This window comes from Capsicum annuum, chromosome 3, assembly GCF_002878395.1.
Source record: "Capsicum annuum cultivar UCD-10X-F1 chromosome 3, UCD10Xv1.1, whole genome shotgun sequence".
NCBI classification, from domain to species: Eukaryota; Viridiplantae; Streptophyta; class Magnoliopsida; order Solanales; family Solanaceae; genus Capsicum; species Capsicum annuum.
The window spans coordinates 229523310-229530070 of NC_061113.1; positions in this window are offsets into that span (position 1 = coordinate 229523310).

Here is a 6761-nt window from a genome sequence, read left to right on the forward strand (position 1 = left end):
ATTATAATATAGAGTCCTTTGAGGACACTTTCAATTAACTTCATAATTTTATTAATATACAATATTTTTTAAGGTGTCCTATTATTAGAATATTTAAGTTAAAAAATTACAATATTTAATGTTTGTATATCAATTAAATTTTGTCTATAAAAGAAAATCTACAATTAAATTCTATTTATATGACATACGCTTCTTTTAAATGACATTTTTTTTCTTATTTTGGTTTGAATTTAAATAGTCTTATTCTATTCATCATCCTTATGCTTTATGTATTTTTTCTTTAAGTTAATAGCCGTAATGATTATATATGAATCATACATGATAAAAATCTAATAATAAATTCTCCGTTTTTAATAATTTTTCGTATTTTCTTTTTCAGATGAATATTTATGATTCAAAAATAGGACGAATCAAGCATGTTATTGTCGAAAGAAGTAACCAGAAAATTTAAAGCTTTATCTCTTTCTTTCTATTTTTTTTCTTTTTCTTTGCTCAGCATAAGCTTTCACTAATGGATGTCCAGCTTTGTGTTTTTCAGATTTTTTTTTAGTAGTATGAACCAAACATGTATGATGAAGGCTTTGGAGAAGTGATCCAATAAGATTCTCAACGGGAGTGAATTATTTTTATGCACATGAACCATGTGTTATCCATGCTCAGTTGCAGTAAAGTCTTCATTAATGATCATATTGATCAGATATATTATTGACCTCGAGCCACGAATCTATCAAAAATAATCTTTTTACACTATCAAGGTAGGAGTGAAATCAATGTATATCCTATTCTTTTTACACCCCACTTATTGAATTACATTAAATATGTTATTGATTTTAAAGTTTGATTGTTGATTCATAACTGCTTTGTGATTGTGAGATGTCATGATATGTATATGATTAATTTGCACGATTTTGACTTGAATACATAGTCTTCGAGAGTGATTTTGGTTATGGTAATGACAACTTAACATGAAAGTGTTGTAAGCAATGTAGAACCTTAATTGAAGCATGTCTCAAATCAAACAGATGTGTGTATGACAATAAATGAAGATTGCACTAGAATAGTGCTCTCCAACTACAACTTATTATATAGCATAGTCTATCAAACGCTTTTTTGATTCAGGAGTGAAAAATTAGATATACATTTCGTCTAAGTAAAGATGTCTGGCTGATTGAGAAAGATGCGAGCCAAATGTTTTATATGAATCCAAGGCCCAATTTATTTTTGATGGTCTTTTTTAAATTGGGATTATAAGATTCTTTCAGTTATAGAAAATTAAAGTTGGAAGCAGGACTCAACAATATAAGTGATTACGACGAGATCCGTCAGTGCCTGGATGGTTAGGGACATCCATTAGAGTTGTTATAAGTAGCACTTAAGTAGCAAGAGAAGCAACACCTATCAATGATCCTGGTTCCACCTCTGATCCCAACCATTTACTTAAATCAAGTAAATTTTTTTTTTTTAAAAAAAGAAGGTAAACTAACTAAGAAATTTTATAGTTGATCCATAAAATATATGAAAAGTAGAATTAGTGTAATTTTTTTTTTATATACTAATTAGTTTTGGATCCTAACGTGCACTTGAACAATTTGTTTTCCTATTTGGATAATTATATGGCTGCTGCATCTTTCATGGAAAAATAATATAATTTGTATGTCCTCTAAATATACTCCAAATGGTGTTTTGATTGAACCATTACATCCCTATTTTGATTTCGGAACTGATATATAAACCTATCATATGACCCACTAATTTAATTAAACAATAACATATTTAGTGTAATTCCACAAATAGAGGTTAAGGAAATTATGATGTATGCATACCTTATCGTTACCTTTGTAAGTAGGAATATTGTGTAGATACACCCGGCTCAAAGAAATATTTGTCAAGTAGGATTAATGTAACTCTGACAAAAGAAACAAAAAGAACCTATTGAATGATTAAAATGTATTGTACGTATAGTTATTTGCTTGAATTTCCATTTTAATATTTTCATACATTTGTTTTTGCATTTTCTGTTCAATATAAGTATCAAAAGGTATAACTATATATGCATATATGTGGGGATATGAATTGCTATAATAAGTTTTAAACCTAAAGTTAAGTTTTACTTCTGATGATGTTTATGTTGGTTTTATTAATCATGAATGACAAATTATTTTTTGATATTTGTAAGTTAGAATTTTGTTATTGAGTCTCCGACATAACTTTAAAATTTTCAGGTTTCAGATTTTCTTTTCTATTAAGTTAATCATGAATAACAAATTATTTTTTTATATCTGTAAGTTCAAATTTCATTAATGAGTCTTCGACATAACTTTGCAATTTTCAAATTACAGATTTCCTTTTTTATTATGTTGATCTTATTGATCATGAATAACAAATTATTTTTTTATATTTGTAGGTTCAAATTGCGTTATTTAGTATCCGACATAACTTTGTGATTTTCATACTTCATATTTTCTTTTTTATTATGTTGATCTTATTGATCATGAATAATAGATCTCCTTTTTATGTTTGTACATCATTAGGATTTTTGCCTTAATTTTTTTTACCAAAATTAAGTTTTGTTTTTTTCTATAAGGAAAATAAAAGTAACCATAAATAATTTTACTTTTCCTAAAAGAGGAAAAGAAAATAAAAAACTTTTTTATATTTGGATAACCTCTTTCTAAGAGGAAAAATTTTGGAACTCTATAAATAAAAGACCCTCCCTTATCATACCATAACACAATAGCATACACGTAGTTATTAAAGAGTCTTGTTTAGTGAGATTTCTCCCAATAAATTTAATGATTTTTTGATATTAGGTTTTCATATGTAGGCAATGGCCAAATCATATAATAATATTTTTTATTATTATTTTATATTTGTTATCTGAATTATTATCCTCTTGACTTGCAAATTATAAGCTTCAGCATGACGTCTTCTCGATTTCGAATCCAACAAGTGGTATCAGAGCTCATGGTTCAATGATTTGATGGTCCAATTGTTGAACAAAGTTGAAATCAATTTGATGATAATAAAGATACATGTCCAAAAGCTACATGTGGAGACGATTGTCAATAATATTTTCAATAATCATGTTGTTACATATATATTTGAAAATATGACTCACTTTAAACCATACAAAGGGCTCCAATATTTTTAACCCGAAAAGGGGTCATATACTTTTAATCAAAAAGCTACATTTTTAAGCATGCCAAGTAGCAGTGATGAAGATTATGTGAAGAATACAGATCAAAGATGTGAAGAAGATAGATTAAGCGAAGAAAATCAAGCCAAAAAGGGGAGATTTGTCAAGGTTTTTGCCTTGATTTTCTTACCAAAATTAAGTTTTATTTTTTCTTATAAAAAAAATAAAAGTAACTATAAATACTTTTACTTTTCCTGAAAGATGAAAAGAAAAATATAAAACTTTTTCATATTTGGCTAACCTCTTTTTGAGAGTATTAACACTGAAGACCCTCCCTTCTCATACCATAACATAATAGCATACACAATGTAGTTATTAAAGAGTCTTGTTTAGGGAGAAATTTCTCCCAATAGGTTTAATGATTTTTCATATACAGGTCAATGGTCAAATCATATAATAATATTTTATTTTTTATTATTTTTTATTTGTCATCTAAATTATAATCCTCTTGATTTGCAAAATATAAGCTTCCACATGACGCCCTCTTAATTTCGAACCCAACACGTATATATTTCAATATTTATTTTGTACTTCTTGATTATTTGTGATAATATTATCATCTTCGTCTCTTTTTCATATGCACTTTCATTCTTTTGTGTCATAGATCTTACTTTGCTATCATCTTGATAACTGGAAACTTGAAGTTTCATTCGGAAACTTGAAAGTTCAAGGTATCTGGATAATGTTGTTGCTTGAAGGAATTGATCAACCACGTGTGAGTTTATGGAGTCAGTCTTCTCTTTTCACTTTTCTTTTTTATGTTATACTTTAAGTTTTGGATTCTGTATTATTTCAACAGGTAACTTGAGAAAATTGAAGGAAAGGTGTTTTTTAAGTCTTGAATGAAGCATTGGTGACATTGACCAACTTAAAGGGTCAAACATAATTAAAAACTTGATTAGGTTAATTGTGGACTTGATTAATATTTTTCAAACTTTTTAGTCTTTTCAAAAATACAAATTAATTCACACCCACAAAACTTTCCTCTCTCTGCAAATCAATCTCTCTTCTCTCTTTCTCTCAATAGTTTCTCTCTCTAACTTCTCCTAACCAACAACTTTCCAAATTTCTCATTTCAATCTTGTGCAACTTCAACCTCTGGCAACAAATAGTTTTGAGTTCTTGCCCATTTCTTTTTTTACTTTCAACTGTCAGTCGACGTGACAACATTCTCCTGCGACAACAACTTCGAGTTTTTCATCGTTTCTTTTCGATTTTCACAGATAAAAAATTAGGGCTTTTAAGTTATGACGAAAATGAGGAACTTGATTTATTGGTGTTTGTTATTTTTTTATGTTTTTGTTATTTTTTTTAATGTTTGTTATTTTTTAGTTGAATTTCTCACCTGGATGTATCTGCTACTGTTGTTTTTTAACAATGGATAAAACATGTAACGTGAATCCAACAGATGAGTAATCTATTACAACATATATGACTAATCTGTTGCACAGATTAGTAATCTGTTGCAACAATATGCCTAATATGTTGCGCAGATTAGTAATATGTTGCAGCATATATGACTAATCTGTTGCAACATATATGACTAATTTGTTGCAACAAATGAGTAATCTGTTGCAACATATATGACTAATCTGTTGCAATATATATAAATAATTTGTTGCAACAGATGAGTAATCTGTTGCAGCATATATGACTAATTTATTGCAATAAATGAGTAATCTATTACAACATATATAACTAATCTGTTGCAACAGATTACTCGACTGTTGGATTCGTTTTATAGTGTAGTAACATGAATCCAACCTATGGGTCATCTGTTGTAACAAATTAATCATATATTGCAACAGATTACTCACTTGTTGTAATAGATGACTCATATGTTGGATTCATGTTGCAGGTTTTATCCATTGTAGCAGTAGCAGATACACCAAATAAGAAATTCAACAAAAATCATAATTTTACTTACAAAATAAGCTATGAAATAATGTCCAAGTGATATACGAACAAAATTTGACCTAAAAAAATTTTCAAAAATTTCAACAGGGGCACAACGAATAAGTAAAACACATGAAAAAATTCATGAAATAGGTAAATAAGACAAAAATAATATACTGTACATCAAATGCAAAAGGATCAAGGAGGCAGACGTTTGAGTTCTCCTAAAAACGTTTAAGTTTCCTAGTATTTTAATTGCTTTCTAATAGTTTACCCATCTGTTACAATAGATTTTCTATCTGTTTGATAATTTTCAACAGATGAATCATCTGATGAACATGTTAGTCATCTGTTGATTCACATTAAGCGATTATTTGTAATAACTAAATTGATTTAGCTAAAATTAAAGACATCTCTACGACAGTGGGACAAACATTTGTTTTCTCCTAAAAATATTTGAGTTCCTAGTATTTTAATTATTTTCCAATAGATTATCTATTTGTTGCAACAAGTTAGTCATCTATTGCAACAGATGTTTATAACAGGTTAGTCATTTGTGTATTCAAATTAAGCAATTATTAATAATAACTAAATTAATTTAATAAAAATTGAAGACAAGTCTTTAATACAAGATCTTAGACAAGGGGATAAATGTTTGAGTTCTCCTAAAAATATTTGAGCTTTAGTATTTTAAATTATTTCTCAACATATATCATGTTTATTTAATAATTTCCAATAGATGAGTCATATGTTGCAACAATTTAGTCATCTGTTGCAACAGATGTCTATATTTTTTTGATAATTTTCAATAGATGAGTTAGCCATTGCAACAGGTTAGTCATCTGTTGCAACAGATGTCTATATCTGTTTGGTCATTTTTAACAAATATCTTTAACTGTTTGGTCTTTTCCAACAGATTACTCATCTATTGTAACATGTTATTAATCTATAAGCCATCATTAGTAATAACTAATTGATTTAACTAAAATAAAGTATGAATTAATAAGTTCAATTACAGTTTTAATTAATCTCATGGTAATTACACGACCAACTAAGTATGTTCGTCCAGAGTAGAGTGATCAATCGACAAATTTTATTTGAAATGATTCAAACTAACCCATCATTAGAAATAACTATATTGATTTAACTAAAATTAAAGATGAATTAGTAAGTTCAATCACGATTTCAATTAATCTCATGGTAAAAATGGTGTATTGATAAATGATAATTTGTTATTATTTCTATTGAATAAATCTTGCTATTGATTTATTTTTTCAACAAATAAATAATCTGTTGCAACAAATAAACAATTTGTTGCAACAGATGAACCATATGTTGCAAAAATGAATCAATTACTCCAACAGATGAGCCATATGTTGCAACAGAAAGGTCATCTGTTGTAACAGATGGACCATATGTTGCAACAAATAGATCATCTGTTGGAAGAACTCAAGGGTCATGACTTTTCGATCATTTAATTAAAAAAATGATTCGTAAATAAATAATATAAAAAAAATGATAAACACAATTTTGTAGCTATTAATTTAAATAACTAAAATACCAAAAAGATGAAAAGTTATGAATTTTCACCTTTTTTATATTTAAATATATTTTTTTAATTTAAATAATCAAAAAGTCTCCAAGTTCGATTTAATTAAGAGATATAATT